Genomic DNA, 19,571 nt, shown 5'->3' with positions numbered 1-19,571 from the left:
TAAACATACTATATACAGGGTCAGTTCCAGTACCATATTATAATGTACAGGGATACTGGATCTATAGAGGTAGATATGTATAGTGGTATGGTGACTAGACATCAGGATATATGATAAACAGAGTAGCAGCCGTTTATATATGTGTGTGTGTGTAGAGTCAGTATAAATGTAAGTGCATATTATGTGGGTGTGAGCAAATTATGAAATCAGTGTGTGTGTTGGAGTGTCAGTGTGCTTGAGTGTGTAGAGTCCTGTGTGCATAAAATTACAATTAAATACAAGAATACAAATAAGTAAAATACAAGAGTCAACTCAGATAGTCTGGTAGCCATTATGTTAGATATTCAGCAGTCTTATGGCTTGGGGGTAGAAGCTGTTCATGGTCCTGTTGGTTCCAGACTTGGTGCATCGGTACAGCTTGCCGTGTGGGAGCAGAAACAGTCTATTTCTTGGTCCAGCTCTCTGAAACATGACAGTCTGGATGATGGTCTTTGAAACACTGTTGACAGTCTGGATGATGGTCCCTTCCTGAAACACTGTCCTGACATGGATGATGGTCCAGGTCCTGGATGTCCGGGACAGTCTGGATGATGCTGAAACACTGTCCTGACAGATGTGACTGATCCAGCTGTATTGAAACACTGTCCTGGCAGTCTGGATGATGATCCAGCCTCTGTTCTACAGTCTGGATGATGGTCCAGCTCTCTGAAACACTGTATGACAGTCTGGATGATCCAGGACCCTGGTCTATGAGATCCAGTTGAAACACTCCTGACAGTCTGGATGATGGGCCTGTTCCTGGCAGTCTGGATGATGTCCAGTGAAACACTATAGTCTGGATGATGATCCAGGACTGTCCTGACAGTCTAAAGTAGTTACACTGGATGATGGTCCAGAATAGGACTGTCCTGACAGTCTAGATGATGGTCCAGTGAAACACTACAGTCTGGAATGATGACCCTGTTCTAAAGTAGTTACTATGAAACACTGGGACATTGGGATCCAGGTCTAAACACTAGTTACACTGGATGATATCCAGCTCTCTGAAACACTGTCCTGAATATGATGGCCCTGGTCTGACAGTCTGGAAGTAGTTGAAACACTGTCCTGACAGGGATGATGATCCAGCTCTCTGGAAACACCCTGTTCACGGGATGATGATCCAGTTACACTATGACAGTCTGGATGATGGTCCAGCTCTCTGAAACACTGTCCTGACAGTCTGGATGAGTCCAGTGAAACACTATGACAGTCTGGAATAGGGTCCATTTGGAACTGTCCTGACACAGATGGTCATTGAAACACTGTCAGTCTGATCATTATGGTCCAGCTCTCTGAAACACTGTCCCAGCTATGAGACATGTCTAGAAGCACAGAGACAGTCTGGTGATTGTCCAGCTCTCTGAAACACTGGGACAAAATCACTACACACAATACTGCTACACTGATACCATCACATACGTCTCTGTCTCTACAGGCATCTCAATTCAATTGAATAGACTTTAGAGACATAGAACATAAAGAGCTTACACCTCTGTACATGTCTCTTGCTGGACAGTCTAGATGATGGTCCAGCTCTCTGAAACACTGTCCTGACAGTCTGGATGATGATCCAGCTCTCTGAAACACTGTCCTGACAGTCTGGATGATGATCCAGCTCTCTGAAACACTGTCCTGACAGTCTGGATGATGATCCAGCTCTCTGAAACACTGTCCTGACAGTCTGGATGATGATCCAGCTCTCTGAAACACTGTCCTGACAGTCTGGATGATGATCCAGCTCTCTGAAACACTGTCCTGACAGTCTGGATGATGATCCAGCTCTCTGAAACACTGTCCTGACAGTCTGGATGATGATCCAGCTCTCTGAAACACTGTCCTGACAGTCTGGATGATGATCCAGCTCTCTGAAACACTGTCCTGACAGTCTGGATGATGGTCCAGCTCTCTGAAACACTGTCCTGACAGTCTGGATGATGGTCCAGCTCTCTGAAACACTGTCCTGACAGTCTGGATGATGATCCAGCTCTCTGAAACACTGTCCTGACAGTCTGGATGATGGTCCAGCTCTCTGAAACACTGTCCTGACAGTCTGGATGATGGTCCAGCTCTCTGAAACACTGTCCTGACAGTCTGGATGATGATCCAGCTCTCTGAAACACTGTCCTGACAGTCTGGATGATGATCCAGCTCCTGGCAGTCTGGATGATGATCCAGCTCTGAAACACTGTCCTGACAGTCTGGATGATGGTCCAGCTCTCTGAAACACTGTCCTGACAGTCTGGATGATGATCCAGCTCTCTGAAACACTGTCCTGACAGTCTGGATGATGATCCAGCTCTCTGAAACACTGTCCTGACAGTCTGGATGATGATCCAGCTCTCTGAAACACTGTCCTGACAGTCTGGATGATGATCCAGCTCTCTGAAACACTGTCCTGACAGTCTGGATGATGATCCAGCTCTCTGAAACACTGTCCTGACAGTCTGGATGATGATCCAGCTCTCTGAAACACTGTCCTGACAGTCTGGATGATGATCCAGCTCTCTGAAACACTGTCCTGACAGTCTGGATGATGATCCAGCTCTCTGAAACACTGTCCTGACAGTCTGGATGATGATCCAGCTCTCTGAAACACTGTCCTGACAGTCTGATCCAGTCTGAAACACTGTCCTGACAGATGATGATCCAGCTCTCTGAAACACTGTCCTGACAGTCTGGATGATGATCCAGCTCCTGAAACACTGTCCTGACAGTCTGGATGATGATCCAGCTCTCTGAAACACTGTCCTGACAGTCTGGATGATGATCCAGCTCTCTGAAACACTGCCCTGACAGTCTGGATGATGATCCAGCTCTCTGAAACACTGTCCTGACAGTCTGGATGATGATCCAGCTCTCTGAAACACTGTCCTGACAGTCTGGATGATGATCCAGCTCTCTGAAACACTGTCCTGACAGTCTGGATGATGATCCAGCTCTCTGAAACACTGTCCTGACAGTCTGGATGATGATCCAGCTCTCTGAAACACTGCCCTGACAGTCTGGATGATGGTCCAGCTCTCTGAAACACTGTCCTGACAGTCTAGATGATGATCCAGCTCTCTGAAACACTGTCCTGACAGTCTGGATGATGATCCAGCTCTCTGAAACACTGTCCTGACAGTCTGGATGATGATCCAGCTCTCTGAAACACTGCCCTGACAGTCTGGATGATGGTCCAGCTCTCTGAAACACTGCCCTGACAGTCTGGATGATGGTCCAGCTCTCTGAAACACTGTCCTGACAGTCTGGATGATGATCCAGCTCTCTGAAACACTGTCCTGACAGTCTGGATGATGATCCAGCTCTCTGAAACACTGTCCTGACAGTCTGGATGTTGATCCGTGTCTCTGAAATACTGTCCTGACAGTCTGGGTGATGATCCAGCTCTCTGAAACACTGTCCTGACAGTCTGGATGATGATCCAGCTCTCTGAAACACTGCCCTGACAGTCTGGATGATGGTCCAGCTCTCTGAAACACTGTCCTGACAGTCTGGATGATGATCCAGCTCTCTGAAACACTGTCCTGACAGTCTGGATGATGATCCAGCTCTCTGAAACACTGTCCTGACAGTCTGGATGATGATCCAGCTCTCTGAAACACTGTCCTGACAGTCTGGATGATGATCCAGCTCTCTGAAACACTGTCCTGACAGTCTGGATGATGGTCCAGCTCTCTGAAACACTGTCCTGACAGTCTGGATGATGATCCAGCTCTCTGAAACACTGTCCTGACAGTCTGGATGATGGTCCAGCTCTCTGAAACACTGTCCTGACAGTCTGGATGATGATCCAGCTCTCTGAAACACTGTCCTGACAGTCTGGATGATGATCCAGCTCTCTGAAACACTGTCCTGACAGTCTGGATGATGGTCCAGCTCTCTGAAACACTGTCCTGACAGTCTGGATGAGGATCTAGCTCTCTGAAACACTGTCCTGACACTCGGTGGGAGACCAACACGGAAATGTCAACAGAACACTCAACTGTCACATTGACAGTGACACACCGAGTGTGTTCTTCTGAGTTGGAGTGTGAAACACATGATGATCTAGCTCTTTGAATGTCTCCCTCTGCGTCTCAAATGGCACCCTAGTCCCTTTATAGTGCGCTATAGTACCCATGGGCCCTGAGCAAAAGCAGTGCACTACGAAGGGAATAGGGTAACATTTAGGATATGAGTGCCTGGTGTGACGTTCTGCTGACTAGTGGAATGGTCCTGGGCTTTGTAATGGGATTCTGCTGGGCTGGACGGAGAGATCTGTTCTCAAACTACTGAGTTAGAAGAGCAGGCAGGGTTCAACCATCCATCGCACGCGCACACACCTACGCACACGCACACACCTACGCACACGCACACACACACCAAATGAACATTGAGAATTTGGACAACATGAGGAAGTCCCCTGGTTGATAATAGTGTATTGAATATCTCTGTGTTTTTGTTAGTGTGGGTGAGTAGAGCTGTGGCCTGCAGCAACAATAGCACCCTATTCCCTATAGTGTACTAGTTTTGAGGAGGGCCCATGGGGCTCTGGTAAAAGAAGTGCACTATATTGGGAATAGCCATGATCATTCCCTTCTATCTGAACCCTGTCCATGTTATTACACAGCCTTTACTCACTCTGGTTCAAGGGTCATCCAGGGGAGACTTCTGGAACCTCCTGTTATGTCCTTCCAGAGTAAGCAGACAGACAGACAGAGACAGGCAGAGAGGCGAAGCTGTGTTGGCCTGGGGAGTTGAGGATTGAAAGAATGGAGGAAAACAAGTGAAAAGCCCCTCAGATGTAATGGTTCAGTGTTATTTGGCTGGAAGATGAAGGGAGAGACGAAGAGGGTGAGAGTGATGAGTCCAGTTGGAAAATGGACACATTTCCTTTTCTAGTGTAAATATTTCTGGGTTTGGTGTGCTGGTTTGGGCCGGAAGGGAAAGGCAAGAAGAGAGAGAGAGAGATTAAACATTCACACTATTTATCTCTCTCTCACACACTATTTATCAGTCTCAAACACTATTTATCTCTCTCTCACACACTCCCAGACTGACCCCATGTATCAGAGGACGTGTTTTGTGTAATGTGTGGACAGACATCCCAAAGCCAACTTCTCATATCCTTCAGCAAACACAATACCAACCAGACAAATATTAGAGAAAAAGACGGCAAAGAGATTCCAGACAGACTCAGCTTGCTCTCTATCTCTCTCTCTCTCTCTCTCTCTCTCTCTCTCTCTCTCTCTCTCTCTCTCTCTCTCTCTCTCTCTCTGTCTCTATCTCTCTCTCTCTCTCGCTCTCGCTCTCTCTCTCTATCTCTTTCTCTCTCTCTCTCTCTCTCTCTCTCTCTCTCTGTCTCTGTCTCTGTCTCTCTATCTCTTTCTCTCTCTCTCTCTCTGTCTCTGTCTCGCTCTCTCTATCTCTGTCTCGCTCTCTCTCAATTCAATTCAATTCAATTCAATTCAAGGGCTTTATTGGCATGGGAAACATGTGTTAACATTGCCAAAGCAAGTGAGGTAGACAACATACAAAGTGAATATATAAGGTGAAAAACAACAAAAATGAACAGTAAACATTACACATACAGAAGTTTCAAAACAGTAAAGACATTACAAATGTCATATTATATATATATATATATATATATATATATATATATATATATATATATATATACAATGTACAAATAGTTAAAGGACACAAGATAAAATAAATAAGCATAAATATGGGTTGTATTTACAATGGTGTTTGTTCTTCACTGGTTGCCCTTTTCTCGTGGCAACAGGTCACAAATCTTGCTGCTGTGATGGCACACTGTGGAATTTCACCCAGTAGATATGGGAGTTTTTCAAAATTGGATTTGTTTTCGAATTCTTTGTGGATCTGTGTGATCTGGGGGAAATATGTATCTCTAATATGGTCATACATTGGGCAGGAGGTTAGGAAGTGCAGCTCAGTTTCCACCTCATTTTGTGGGCAGTGAGCACATAGCCTGTCTTCTCTTGAGAGCCATGTCTGCCTAGCGGCGGCCTTTCTCAATAGCAAGGCTATGCTCACTGAGTCTGTACATAGTCAAAGCTTTCCTTAATTTTGGGTCAGTCACAGTGGTCAGGTATTCTGCCGCTGTGTACTCTCTGTTTAGGGCCAAATAGCATTCTAGTTTGCTCTGTTTTTTTGTTAATTCTTTCCAATGTGTTAAGTAATTATCTTTTTGTTTTCTCATGATTTGGTTGGGTCTAATTGTGCTGTTGTCCTGGGGCTCTGTAGGGTGTGTTTGTGTTTGTGAACAGAGCCCCAGGACCAGCTTGCTTAGGGACTCTTCTCCAGGTTCATCTCTCTGTAGGTGATGGCTTTGTTATGGAAGGTTTGTGAATCGCTTCCTTTTAGGTGGTTGTAGAATTTAATGGCTCTTTTCTGGATTTTGATAATTAGTGGGTATCGGCCTAATTCTGCTCTGCATGCATTATTTGGTGTTTTACGTTGTACACGGAGGATATTTTTGCAGAATTCTGCGTGCAGAGTCTCAATTTGGTGTTTGTCCCATTTTGTGAAGTCTTGGTTGGTGAGCGGACTCCAGACCTCACAACCATAAAGGGCAATGGGCTCTATGACTGATTCAAGTATTTTTAGCCAAATCCTAATTGGTATGTTGAAATGTATGTTTCTTTTGATGGCATAGAATGCCCTTCTTGCCTTGTCTCTCAGATCGTTCACAGCTTTGTGGAAGTTACCTGTGGCACTGATGTTTAGGCCAAGGTATGTATAGTTTTTGTGTGCTCTAGGGCAACAGTGTCTAGATGGAATTTGTATTTGTGGTCCTGGTGACTGGACCTTTTTGGAACACCATTATTTTGGTCTTACTGAGATTTACTGTCAGGGCCCAGGTCTGACAGAATCTGTGCATAAGATCTAGGTGCTGCTGTAGGCCCTCCTTGGTTGGTGACAGAAGCACCAGATCATCAGCAAACAGCAGACATTTGACTTCGGATTCTAGCAGGGGGAGGCCGGGTGCTGCAGACTTTTCTAGTGCCCGCGCCAATTCGTTGATATATATGTTGAAGAGGGTGGGGCTTAAGCTGCATCCCTGTCTAATGTGTGTATACGACCCTGTGTGAAGAAATGTGTGTGTTTTTTGCCAATTTTAACCACACACTTGTTGTTTGTGTACATGGATTTTATAATGTTGTATGTTTTACCCCCAACACCACTTTCCATCAGTTTGTATAGCAGACCCTCATGCCAGATTGAGTCGAAGGCTTTTTTGAAATCAACAAAGCATGAGAAGACTTTGTTTTGGTTTGTTTGGTTGTCAATTAGGGTGTGCAGGGTGAATACATGGTCTGTTGTACGGTAATTTGGTAAAAAGCCAATTTGACATTTGCTCAGTACATTGTTTTCATTGAGGAAATGTACGAGTCTGCTGTTAATAATAATGCAGAGGATTTTCCCAAGGTTACTGTTGACACATATTCCACGGTAGTTATTGGGGTCAAATTTGTCTCCACTTTTGTGGATTGGGGTGATCAGTCCTTGGTTCCAAATATTGGGGAAGATGCCAGAGCTAAGTAGCTCTCTCTATCGCTGTCTCGCTCTCGCGCTCTCTCTCTTTCTCTGTCTCGCTCTCTCTCTGTCTCATTCTCTCTGTCTCGCTCTCTCTCTCTCTGTCTCCCTCATTCTCGCTCGCTCTCTCTCTCTTTCTCTCTCTCGCTCTCTCTCTCTCTGTCTCTGTCTCTGTCTCGCTCTCTCTCTCTTTCTCTCTCTCGCTCTCTCTCTCTCTTTCTCTGTCTCGCTTTCTCTCTGTCTCATTCTCTCTGTCTCGCTCTCTCTCTCTCTGTCTCCCCCATTCTCTCTCGCTCTCTCTGTTTCTCTCTCGCTCTCTATCTCTCGCTTTCTCTCTCTTTCTCTCGCTCGTTCTCTCTCTTTTTCTCTTTCTCATCTCTCATCTCTCTTGTGGATTCTCCTTTTACCCCACCCCCTCCTTCTCTTTCCCGTTCTCCTCTCTCACCTCTGGGGTTTTCAATGACCAGTTCTGGTTTTGGGGTGTCTGTGTCATTTGCAGAGAAACTAAGGAAGACAGAGGGAGGGGAAAAGAGGGATGAGACACACCCACACCAGAGACTGCACAGGAGATGGGGAGAGAGGGAGAGAGGGAGGGAGAGAGAGAGAAAAGAGAGAGACCACAGGAAGACAAACTGACAATGTAAGCTGTCAGGCTCATTGATTTGTTGTTACCGTGATAACACATCTCCTAAACCATCAGCACTGGGGGTCACACCCTTTCCAAGGATCAGCTGGGTGTGTGTGTGTGTGTGTGTGTGTGTGTGTGTGTGTGTGTGTGTGGTCTTCTGAACATGTGCATTTACACTGTGTATGTACAGTATGTATGTGTGTATGTCTTTGTATGTGTAGTATGTACTGTGTGTGTGTATATATTTGTGGATGTGCAGTATGTACTGTGTGTGTGTATATATTTGTGGCTGTGCAGTATGTACTGTATGTATGTGTGTATATATTTGTGGATGTGCAGTATGTACTGTATGTATGTGTGTATATATTTGTGGCTGTGCAGTATGTACTGTATGTATGTGTGTATATATTTGTGGCTGTGCAGTATGTACTGTATGTATGTGTGTATATATTTGTGGATGTGCAGTATGTACTGTATGTATGTGTGTATATATTTGTGGATGTGCAGTATGTACTGTATGTATGTGTGTATATATTTGTGGATGTGCAGTATGTAATGTATGTATGTGTGTATATATTTGTGGATGTGCAGTATGTAATGTATGTATGTGTGTATATATTTGTGGATGTGCAGTATGTACATATTTGTGGATGTGCAGTATGTACTGTATGTATGTGTGTATATATTTGTGGATGTGCAGTATGTACTGTATGTATGTGTGTATATATTTGTGGATGTGCAGTATGTACTGTATGTATGTGTGTATATATTTGTGGATGTGCAGTATGTACTGTATTTATGTGTGTATATATTTGTGGATGTGCAGTATGTACTGTGTGTGTGTATATATTTGTGGATGTGCAGTATATACTGTATGTATGTGTGTATATATTTGTGGATGTGCAGTATGTATGTGTGTATATATTTGTGGATGTGCAGTATGTACTGTATGTATGTGTGTATATATTTGTGGATGTGCAGTATGTACTGTATGTATGTGTGTATATATTTGTGGATGTGCAGTATGTACTGTATGTGTGTATATATTTGTGGATGTGCCTGCAGGCTCCTTTGAATGTGTAACAACAATGTCCCAAATGACACCCTGTCCCCTTTCCAGTTCACTGCTATGGGCCCTGGTCAAAAGAAATGCACTCTAAAGGAAGTAGGGAACCATTTGAGCCACCGCCTGTGTGTGTGAGACTAATGTTTTGCATGTGTGTGGTGTGTGTTCTGTTCCTTTGAACGTGTTCTAGTTAGGTTCCAGTCTGTCCATGTGAATTCACTCTGACTGAAACTCTGTAGACTCCAGCCACCCCAGTCATAGACTGTTCTCTCTGCTACCGCACGACAAGCGGTACCGGAGCGCCAAGTCTAGGACCAAAAGGCTTCTTAACAGCTTCTACCCCCAAGCCATAAGGGAGGACAGGGAGGGGGGAGAGGGAGGGAGGGGGAGAGGGAGGGAGGACAGGGAGGAGGAGAGGGAGGGAGGACAGGGAGGAGGAGAGGGAGGGAGGACAGGGAGGAGGAGAGGGAGGACAGGGAGGAGGACAGGGAGGACAGGGAGGAGGAGAGGGAGGGAGGACAGGGAGGAGGGAGAGGGAGGGAGGACAGGGAGGAGGAGAGGGAGGGAGGGCAGGGTGGGGGAGAGGGAGGACAGGGAGGAGGACAGGGAGGACAGGGAGGAGGAGAGGGAGGGGAGGACAGGGAGGAGGAGAGGGAGGGAGGACAGGGAGGAGGAGAGGGAGGGAGGGCATGTGTGTGGGGAGGGAGGGGCAGGGAGGGGAGAGGGAGGAGGAGAGGGAGGGAGGATGGAGGGAGGGCAGGGAGGCGGAGAGGGAGGGAGGGGGAGAGTGAGGGAGGACAGGGAAGAGGGAGGGAGGATAGGGAGAGAGGGAGGGAGGATAGGGATGAGGAGAGGGAGGGAGGATAGGGAGGAGGAGGGAGGGCAGGGCAGGGAGGATAGGGAGGGAGGGCAGGGCAGGGAGGATAGGGAGAGGGAGGGAGGACAGGGAGGAGGACAGGGAGGGAGGACAGGGAGGGCAGGAAAAGGAGAGGGAGGGAAGACAGGGAGGGAGGAGGGGGAGGGAAGACAGGGAGGAGGAGAGGGGGAGGGAGGACAGGGAGGAGGAGAGGGAGGACAGGGAGGGAGGACAGGGAGGAGGAGAGGGAGGGAGGACAGGGAGGAGGAGAGGGAGGGAGGGCAGGGGGGGGGAGAGGGAGGACAGGGAGGAGGACAGGGAGGACAGGGAGGAGGAGAGGGAGGGAGGACAGGGAGGAGGAGAGGGAGGGAGGGCAGGGAGGGAGGGCAGGGAGGGGGGAGAGGGAGGAGGAGAGGGAGGGAGGATGGAGGGGAGGGCAGGGAGGCGGAGAGGGAGGGAGGGGGAGAGTGAGGGAGGACAGGGAAGAGGAGAGGGAGGGAGGATAGGGAGAGAGGGAGGGAGGATAGGGATGAGGAGAGGGAGGGAGGATAGGGAGGAGGAGGGAGGGCAGGGCAGGGAGGATAGGGAGGGAGGGCAGGGCAGGGAGGATAGGGAGAGGGAGGGAGGACAGGGAGGAGGACAGGGAGGGAGGACAGGGAGGGCAGGGAAAAGGAGAGGGAGGGAAGACAGGGAGGAGGAGAGGGAGGGAAGACAGGGAGGAGGAGAGGGAGGGAAGACAGGGAGGAGGAGAGGGAGGGAAGACAGGGAGGGAAGACAGGGAGGAGAGGGAGGGAGGGAAGACAGGGAGGAGGAGAGGGAGGGGCGACAGGGAGGAGAGGGAGGGAGGGTGTTCTTCAATGACCACAACAGTATTAGAAGCTGTCAGAAGCTCTTGATCTGCTATTGAAATGATTGTTGATTTCCCACTCTCACACTCACACACACACACACACACACGCACGGATGCTCACACACCTTCACATCCCCACACAGTATACAGACACTGTGAGTCACACACACACACGCATGGATGCACACACAGAGAGAACACAGCTGGTGATGAGGTCCCCTAATGCCTTGTGGAACTAAAGGAAATGGGTGTGAATGTATTTAAATCAGTAGTTAAAGCAGGGAGACTGTAGCAGTAGGTTGATTTTATCATTCAGCTCTGTTAGAAGATCAATGATACAATGTCTGAATGGAGAACTGTCTGTCCTGGTCTGGTCTGTCCTGTCCTGTCCTGTCTGGTCTGGTCTGTCCTGTCTGGTCTGTCCTGTCTGGTCTGGTCTGTCCTGTCTGGTCTGTCCTGTCCGGTCTGGTCTGTCCTGTCTGGTCTGTCCTGTCCGGTCTGGTCTGGTCTGTCCTGTCTGGTCTGGTCTGGTCTGGTCTGGTCTGGTCTGTCCTGTCCTGTCCTGTCCTGTCCTGTCCTGTCCTGTCCTGGTCTGGTCTGTCCGGTCTGGTCTGTCTGGTCTGGTCTGGTCTGGTCTGTCCTGTCCTGTCCGGTCTGTCCTGTCCTGTCCTGTCCTGTCTGGTCTGGTCTGTCCGGTCTGGTCTGTCCGGTCTGGTCTGGTCTGGTCTGTCCTGTCCTGTCCGGTCTGGTCTGTCCTGTACTGTAGCAGTTACACAAGCCTTTTAAAAGAATAGACAATAAACCATCAGTAAACATTACACTCTACTGTAGCAGTTACACAAGCCTTTTAAAGAATAGACAATAAACCATCAGTAAACATTACACTCTACTGTAGCAGTTACACAAGCCTTTTAAAGAATAGACAATAAACCATCAGTAAACACTACACTCTACTGTAGCAGTTACACAAGCCTTTTAAAGAATAGACAATAAACCATCAGTAAACACTACACTCTACTGTAGCAGTTACACAAGCCTTTTAAAGAATAGACAATAAACCATCAGTAAACATTACACTCTACTGTAGCAGTTACACAAGCCTTTTAAAAGAATAGACAATAAACCATCAGTAAACACTACACTCTACTGTAGCAGTTACACAAGCCTTTTAAAAGAATAGACATAGACCTTTCAAACGTTATATAATTGTGGTTGTAACAATGTGCAAGTAGCTGAAGTATGAAAGGGGAGATAAATAAACAGATAAATATAGGTTTTATTCACCATGTTGTTTGTGCTCCACTGGTTTCCCTTTTCTCATGGCAACGGGCCACAAATCTCGCTGCTGTAATTGCACACTGCGGTAGTTCTCCTAACAAATATGGGAGTTTATCAATGCTTGATTTGTTTTCAGTCTTTGTGGGTCTGTGTGTTCTGTGGGAAACATGAGTCTGTGGTCATTCATTTGGCAGGAGGGTAGGAAGTGGACACGGTTAAACTTACCCCTGTAAATGTACAGCATTATACTGGCCCCACAGTGGCCATTCATTTGGCAGGAGGTTAGGAAGTGGACACGGTTAAACTTACCCCTGTAAATGTACAGCATTATACTGGCCCCACAGTGGCCATTCATTTGGCAGGAGGGTAGGAAGTGGACACGGTTAAACTTACCCCTGTAAATGTACAGCATTATACTGGCCCCACAGTGGCCATTCATTTGGCAGGAGGTTAGGAAGTGGACACGGTTAAACTTACCCCTGTAAATGTACAGCATTATACTGGCCCCACAGTGGCCATTCATTTGGCAGGAGGTTAGGAAGTGGACACGGTTAAACTTACCCCTGTAAATGTACAGATTATACTGGCCCCACAGCATTATACTGGCCCCACAGTGGCCATTCATTTGGCAGGAGGTTAGGAAGTGGACACTGTAAATGGTTAAACTTACCCCTGTAAATGTACAGCATTATACTGGCCCCACAGTGGCCATTCATTTGGCAGGAGGTTAGGAAGTGGACACGGTTAAACTTACCCCTGTAAATGTACAGATTTATACTGGCCCCACAGTGGCCATTCATTTGGCAGGAGGTTAGGAAGTGGACATTTGGCAGGAGGTTAGGAAGTGGACACGGTTAAACTTACCCCTGTAAATGTACAGCATTATACTGGCCCCACAGTGGTCATTCATTTGGCAGGAGGTTAGGAAGTGGACACGGTTAAACTTACCCCTGTAAATGTACAGCATTATACTGGCCCCACAGTGGCCATTCATTTGGCAGGTTTGGAAGTGGACACGGTTAAACTTACCCCTGTAAATGTACAGCATTATACTGGCCCCACAGTGGCCATTCATTTGGCAGGAGGTTAGGAAGTGGACACGGTTAAACTTACCCCTGTAAATGTACAGCATTATACTGGCCCCACAGTGGCCATTCATTTGGCAGGAGGTTAGGAAGTGGACACGGTTAAACTTACCCCTGTAAATGTACAGCATTATACTGGCCCCACAGTGGCCATTCATTTGGCAGGAGGGTAGGAAGTGTACACGGTTAAACTTACCCCTATAAATGTACAGCATTATACTGGCCCCACAGTGGCCATTCATTTGGCAGGAGGTTAGGAAGTGGACACGGTTAAACATACCCCTGTAAATGTACAGCATTATACTGGCCCCACAGTGGCCATTCATTTGGCAGGAGGTTAGGAAGTGGACACGGTTAAACTTACCCCTGTAAATGTACAGCATTATACTGGCCCCACAGTGGCCATTCATTTGGCAGGAGGTTAGGAAGTGGACACGGTTAAACTTACCCCTGTAAATGCACAGATTTATACTGGCCCCACAGTGGCCAGCTTAAGACTGTCATTTTCCTTTACAGCAGAGATCCTGTAATATGTTTTACAAATGTATTTTCCTTACTGTAAACACATATCACAGCATCCTTGCTGTAATGATTTACAGTAAGGAAAACAGTACTGTAAAGCAAAATGACTGACGATCTTCCTTCGACACCTGGTGTTGTACAGTCGGTGTCCTGGAGGGCAGGCAGTGTACAGCCAGTGGTGCGTTCGGCTGTGCGTATCGCCCTCTGAAGCACCTTGCGGTGCGCGGCGGCGGCGGAGTTGCCGTACCAGGCTGTGATGCAGCCCCATCAATGATCAGGGGTTCAGAGGTGGGGGAACATACGGGACAATTTGGGCCGGAGAGGGTCCCGGAGAGAGAAGTCAGCGCAGCATCAGATGTTCCTCACGGGGCTCCGTAAACAAACCTCCAGTCTGATTGGTCAGCTCTTCTCAACCCCAGGACAAGCATGGAAAAGAAGGCATTTGATGAGAGACCGAGAGCATCAGGGTTGATACTCTGTGGGTAAAAAGACATGGGACAAGACGCATGTCGAGCTGGTGGCGTGTGTGTGTGTACTGACCGCACTAGAGGTCTTCATTCAAACTCAGTGAGCTCCTGGAAGAAAGGGGCAAGGTAGGGGGTTGAGGACAAACAGCTGGCTTCCTCTGGGTCAACTTGTCATGCAGTTTGGGTTGATTTGAACCAACTGCATATATCCAGTGCATTTGGAAAGTATTCAGACCCCTTGACTTTTTCCACATTTTGTTACATTACAGTCTTACTCTAAAATGTATTAAATAGTTTTTTTCCCCCATCAATGTACACTCAATAACCCATAATTGCAAAGCAAAAAAACTTTTACGTTTATTAAACATACAAACTGAAATATTACATGTACATAAGTATTCAGACTCTTTACTCAGTAAGCACCTTTGGCAGCGATTACAGTCTTGAGTCTTCTTGGCTACAAGCTTGGCACACCTGTATTTGGGGAGATTCTCTCATTCTTCTCTACAGATCCTCTCAAGCTCTGTCAGGTTGGATGTGGAGTGTCACTGCACAGCTATTTTCAGGTCTCTCCAGAGAGGTTTGATCAGGTTTAAGTTCTGGCTCTGACTGGGCCACTCAAGGACATTCAGAGACTTCTCCCGAAGCCACTACTGCATTGTTTTGGCTTTGTGCTTAGTGTCATTGTCCTGTTGGAAGGTGAACCTTCACCCCAGTCTGAGGTCCTGTGCACTCTGGAGCAGGTTTTCATCAAGGATCTCTCTGTATTTTGCTCTGTTCATCTTTCCCTCGATCCTGACTAGTCTCCCAGTCCCTGCCACTGATAAACATCCCCACAGCATCATGCTGCCACCACACTGCTTCACCGTAGCGATGGTGCCAGACTCCTCCAGACGTGACGCTTGGCATTCAGGCAAAAGAGTTCGATCTTGGTTTCATCAGAACATAGAATCTTGTTTCTCATGGTCTGAGAGTCTTTATGTGCCTTTTGGAAAACTCCAAGCGGGCTGTCATGTGCCTTTTACAGAGGAGTGGCTTCCGTCTGGCCACTCTACCATAAAGGCCTGATTGGTGGAGGGCTGCAGAGATGGTTGTCCTTCTGCGTGCGTGCGTGCGTGCGTGCGTGCGTGCGTGCGTGCGTGCGTGCGTGCGTGCGTGCGTGCGTGCGTGCGTGCGTGCGTGCGTGCGTGTAACAGACAGGGGATTCCAAGTGCAGGAAGTGTGAACTCTGTGCCCCAGGTCAGAGTGGTTATGATATATTACCAACTCCAATAAGCAACTTGTGGTTCCACAGTCGACTGTAAGTTGCCTCCAGAATGACCCGTCTAACAGTTTAACAATGTCTCCTCTTTCCTGTTGTTTGTCTGTCTGTCTGTCTGTCTGTCTGTCTGTCTGTCTGTCTGTCTGTCTGTCTGTCTGTCTGTCTGTCTGTCTGTCTGTCTGTCTGTCTGTCTGTCTGTCTGTCTGTCTGTCTGTCTGTCTGTCTGTCTGTCTGTCTGTCTGTCTGTCTGTCTGTCTGTCTGTCTGTCTGTCTGTCTGTCTGTCTGTCTGTCTGTCTGTCTGTCTGTCTGTCTGTCTGTCTGTCTGTCTGTCTGTCTGTCTGTCTGTCTGTCTGTCTGTCTGTCTGTCTGTCTGTCTGTCTGTCTGTCTGTCTGTCTGTCTGTCTGTCTGTCTGTCTGTCTGTCTGTCTGTCAATTACTTATTCAAGGTGTGTGTCAGTCTGTGAGGGGTTAAAAGGGGAACAGACAGAGTTTAAAATGGAGATCAAATATTTAGAGGTTGTCGGGGGTGACACCGTCTGACTTGGCCATCTGCCCTCCCTGTAAGAAAAGGAGGAGGAGGAATGTCTGGGGTTGAGAGTAGAGGTCTAGCAGGGGAGTCTATAGAGGTGAAGGATAAGGAGAGAAGACAGGAGGTGGGATGGAGGGAGAGAGAGGAAGGGAGAGGTTGTGATGGAGGGGGAGGTTGTGATGGAGGGGGAGAGAGGAAGGGAGAGGTTGTGATGGAGGGAGAGAGAGGAAGGGAGAGGTTGTGATGGAGGGGGAGGTTGTGATGAAGGGAGAGGTTGTGATGGAGGGGGAGGTTGTGATGGAGGGGAGAGAGGAAGGGAGAGGTTGTGATGGAGAGGTTGTGATGGAGAGGTTGTGATGGGGGAGGTTGTGATGGAGGGAGAGAGAGGAAGGGGAGGTTGTGATGGAGGGAGAGAGAGGAAGGGAGAGGTTGTGATGGAGGGGGAGGTTGTGATGGAGGGGGAGAGAGGAAGGGAGAGGTTGTGATGGAGGGGAAGGAGAAGGGAGAGGTTGTGATGGAGGGGAGGTTGTGGGAGAGAGGAAGGGAGAGGTTGTGATGGATGGAGGGAGAGAGAGGAAGGAGAGGTTGTGATGGAGAGGGAGAGAGGAAGGGAGAGGTTGTGATGGAGGGAGAGAGAGGAAGGGAGAGGTTGTGATGGAGGGGGAGGTTGTGATGGAGGGGAGAGAGAGGAAGGGAGAGGTTGTGATGGATGGAGGGAGAGAGAGGAAGGGAGAGGTTGTGATGGAGAGGAGAGAGGAAGGGAGAGGTTGTGATGGAGGGAGAGAGAGGAAGGGAGAGGTTGTGATGGAGGGGAGGTTGTGATGGAGGGGGAGAGAGGAAGGAGAGGTTGTGATGGAGGGAGAGAGAGAGCAAGGGAGAGTTTGTGATGGAGGGGGAGGTTGTGATGGAGGGGAGGTTGTGATGGAGGGGGAGAGAGGAAGGGAGAGGTTGTGATGGAGGGAGAGAGAGGAAGGGAGAGGTTGTGATGGAGGGGAGGTTGTGATGGAGGGGAGGTTGTGTTGGAGGGAGAGAGAGGAAGGGAGAGGTTGTGATGGAGGGAGAGGTTGTGATGGAGGGAGAGGTTGTGATGGAGAGAGAGAGAGGAAGGGAGAGGTTGTAATGGAGGGGGAGGTTGTGATGGAGGGAGAGAGAGGAAGGGAGAGGTTGTGATGGAGGGGGAAGTTCTGATGGAGGGAGAGGTTGTGATGGAGAGAGAGAGAGGAAGGGAGAGGTTGTGATGGAGGGGAGGTTGTGATGGAGGGGAGTGAGGAAGGGAGAGGTTGTGATGGAGGGGGAGGTTGTGATGGAAGGGAGAGGTTGTGATGGAGGAGAGAGAGGAAGGGAGAGTTTGTGATGTAGGGGGAGGTTGTGATGGAGGGGAGGTTGTGATGGAGGGGGAGAGAGGAAGGGAGAGGTTGTGATGGAGGGAGAGAGAGGAAGGGAGAGGTTGTGATGGAGGAGAGAGAGGAAGGGAGAGGTTGTGATGGAGGGGGAGGTTGTGATGGAGGGAGAGGTTGTGATGAAGGGAGAGGTTGTGATGGAGGGAGAGAGAGGAAGGGAGAGGTTGTGATGGAGGGGGAGGTTGTGATGGAGGGAAAGAGAGGAAGGGAGAGGTTGTGATGGAGGGAGAGAGGTTGTGATGGAGGGAGAGAGAGGAAGGGAGAGGTTGTGATGGAGGGAGAGAGAGGAAGGGAGAGGTTGTGATGGAGGGAGAGAGAGGAAGGGAGAGGTTGTGATGGAGGGAGAGATTGTGATGAGGGAAAGAGAGGAAGGGAGAGGTTGTGAGGAAGGGAGAGATTGTGATGAGGGAAAGAGAGGAAGGGAGAGGTTGTGATGGAGGGGAGAGAGGAAGGGAGAGGTTGTGATGGAGGGAGAGAGAGGAAGGGAGAGGTTGTGATGGAGGGAGAGGTTGTGATGGATGGAGGGGAGAGAGGAAAGGAGAGGTTGTGATGGAGGGAGAGGTTGTGATGGAGGGGCAGAGAGGAAGGGAGAGATTGTGATGGAAGAGGAAAGGAGAGGGTGTGATGGAGGGGGAGAGAGGAAGGGAGAAGTTGTGATGGAAGTGAGAGGTTGTGGGAATTGGTGAGAGAATGGAGAAGGTTGGCGGGAGGGGGTGAGAGTGAAAGGGGGAGTTACTCCAAGATGACCCTGGTGAGTCTGGGCTTGAGAAAGAGGAGAGTTACTCCACGATGACCCTGGTGAGTCGGTGCTTGAGAAAGAGGAGAGTTAATTACAGTAGTACAATAGGGTATGTTGGGCTGTAGAGAATCAGAATAGAGGGAAGGTGTTGAGAGAGGAGGGATAAAAATATAGAAGTCTGTTTGAGCGAAGGGTTGATGACTGGAGATTAGTGAGGTGAGTGGATTGAGGAACGTGTGAGAGATGAGGAAGAGAGTGGAGGGGGAGAGAGGAAGAGAGTGGAGGGGTAGAGAGGAAGAGAGTGGAGGGGGAGAGAGGAAGAGAGTGGAGGGGGGAGAGGAAGAGAGTGGAGGGGGAGAGAGGAAGAGAGTGGAGGGGGAGAGAGGAAGAGAGTGGAGGGGGAGAGAGGAAGAGAGTGGAGGGGGAGAGAGGGAAGAGAGTGGAGGGGGGGAGAGAGTGGAAGAAGAGAGTGGAGGGGGAGAGAGGAAGAGAGTGGAGGGGAGAGAGGAAGAGAGTGGAGGGGGAGAGAGGAAGAGAGTGGAGGGGTAGAGAGGAGGGAGAGAGAGGAGAGAAAGGTGTGATGGAGGGAGAGAGAGGAAGGGAGAGGTTGTGATGGAGGGAGAGAGAGGTTGTGATGGAGGGAGAGAGAGGTTGTGATGGAGGGAAAGAGAGGTTCTGATGGAGGGAGAGAGAGGAAAGGAGAGGTTGTGATGGAGGGAGAGGTTGTGATGGTGGGAGAGAGGAAGGAGAGGTTGGATGGAGGAGAGGGGTTGTGATGGTGGGGGAGAGAGGAAGGGAGAGGTTGTGATGGTGGGGGAGAGAGGAAGGGAGAGGTTGTGATGGAGGAAGGGAGAGGAAAGGAGATGTTGTGATGGAGGGAAAGGTTGTGATGGAGGGGGAGAGAGGAAGGGAGAAGTTGTGATGGAGGGAGAGGTTGTGATGGAAGTGAGAGGTTGTGGGAATTGGTGAGAGAATGAAGAAGGTTGGCGGGAGGGGGTGAGAGTGAAAGGGGGAGTTACTCCTCGATGACCCTGGTGAGTCTGGGCTTGAGAAAGAGGAGAGTTACTCCACGATGACCCTGGTGAGTCTGGGCTTGAGAAAGAGGAGAGTTACTCCACGATGACCCTGGTGAGTCTGGGCTTGAGAAAGAGGAGAGTTACTCCACGATGACCCTGGTGAGTCTGGGCTTGAGAAGAGAGGAGAGTTACTCCACGATGACCCTGGTGAGTCTGGGCTTGAGAAAGAGGAGAGTTACTCCACGATGACCCTGGTGAGTCTGGGCTTGAGAAAGAGGAGAGT

General features: G+C 48.8%; 1 protein-coding gene across 1 annotated transcript in view; it reads right to left on the bottom strand.

The window, feature by feature from the left end:
• Positions 1-19,571, bottom strand: part of LOC115124168 (tuberin-like) — a 93,327-nt gene that overhangs the window by 72,954 nt on the left and 802 nt on the right.

The sequence above is a fragment of the Oncorhynchus nerka genome, linkage group LG15, assembly GCF_034236695.1.
Source record: "Oncorhynchus nerka isolate Pitt River linkage group LG15, Oner_Uvic_2.0, whole genome shotgun sequence".
In the NCBI taxonomy this organism is placed as follows: domain Eukaryota; kingdom Metazoa; phylum Chordata; class Actinopteri; order Salmoniformes; family Salmonidae; genus Oncorhynchus; species Oncorhynchus nerka.
The sequence above is the reverse complement of the archived record's forward strand: the minus strand, read 5'-3'. Positions and strand labels throughout refer to the sequence as shown.